A 1,106-nucleotide genomic window follows, 5' to 3' on the forward strand; every position below is an offset into this window, starting at 1 on the left:
CAAATTTATGCAGTTTTGGCACAAAGATACACCATTATGAGTAAAACATGCTAACTCATTTTCATTGAGATAACTCAGCAGGAAAAAAAATATTGTAGAATTAACTTTACACATAAATACGACTTTTCCACACAAATAGAACTTTCGTTCAGCAGAAGCTACATACYATCTATACCGGTCTTTATAAAGGTTAAACTCATACATGAACTTTATTTTAAAGCAAGTGAAGTATCCCTGATTTTGATTAACATGTTTGCATTTTGGTTTTATTTATTATTAATTGTTAAATCAATATTCGGGCCAATYAGGTACAGGAATATTTTAAAGTGGGGATTTATTATACACGTTTATCTAATTCGGCGAGTTGTTAATTAGAACGTCTGGACGCTTATACTGTGTTATAAGTGGACGGGTATAAGTTTCCTTAATACCATGTTGCAGAACCAGTGGAGTATAATTTGTTGTATCTATCTGAACGTCTGTACGATTAGACTTCTTCTGTGAATGAACATTTTTATACAGGATACCACTTGCCGGAGCAATGTGAGGATAAGCTGTTGTATATGTTAAATATATTAAAAAAATCAATAAACTAAATAATAAAATAATTGATTGCTGCATATAAATATTACGTTTTATTGTCTTTATTATTCCGCATTGTCCCAGGCTGAGTAAAGCAAAAAGGATGAATGCGATCAATTTCATTATTTTAAATTGCGTAATTTCACTTAGCATTCAACTGTTGAATATGAATATTTTAAATCGACTGCGTTGCCTTATATACTGCTCGTAATCTCTTCCGGTTAGCGCTGATTAAAAATAATATTTATTTTTCTGTGAATTAAACTTTACTTTAAAATTGTTGACAGGTCAAAACATTTTGCAAATTCTCAATAATTGTGCTTATCGCTTATTCAATTAAATACCAATCTTCAAAATTGGTCTCAMTCTTTTGTGTATTAGAGTGTTCTTTAAGTTTAATAAGACTTAGTGTGACTTTTATATTGTTTGTCAAAAAAGTCTTGCGGTATTTTCGCTAGTTGGCGCTGAGAGCGCGTAGTTGTAGTTTTATTCGTCGCATCGGATCATGCTACCTTTTTGGAAAA

General features: G+C 31.2%; 1 long non-coding RNA gene across 1 annotated transcript; it reads right to left on the reverse strand.

Annotated features, from left to right (window-relative positions):
• Positions 1-252: 252 nt before the first annotated feature.
• Positions 253-734, reverse strand: LOC108967137. The gene is made up of 2 exons (XR_001993242.1): positions 633-734; positions 253-554 (listed from the first exon to the last, which is right to left on the reverse strand). It is a non-coding gene; the product is annotated as an uncharacterized LOC108967137 (long non-coding RNA).
• Positions 735-1,106: the final 372 nt, after the last annotated feature.

Source organism: Bactrocera latifrons, unplaced genomic scaffold (genome assembly GCF_001853355.1).
Source record: "Bactrocera latifrons isolate USDA-ARS-PBARC rearing strain unplaced genomic scaffold, ASM185335v1 scaffold_179, whole genome shotgun sequence".
Taxonomy (NCBI): Eukaryota; Metazoa; Arthropoda; class Insecta; order Diptera; family Tephritidae; genus Bactrocera; species Bactrocera latifrons.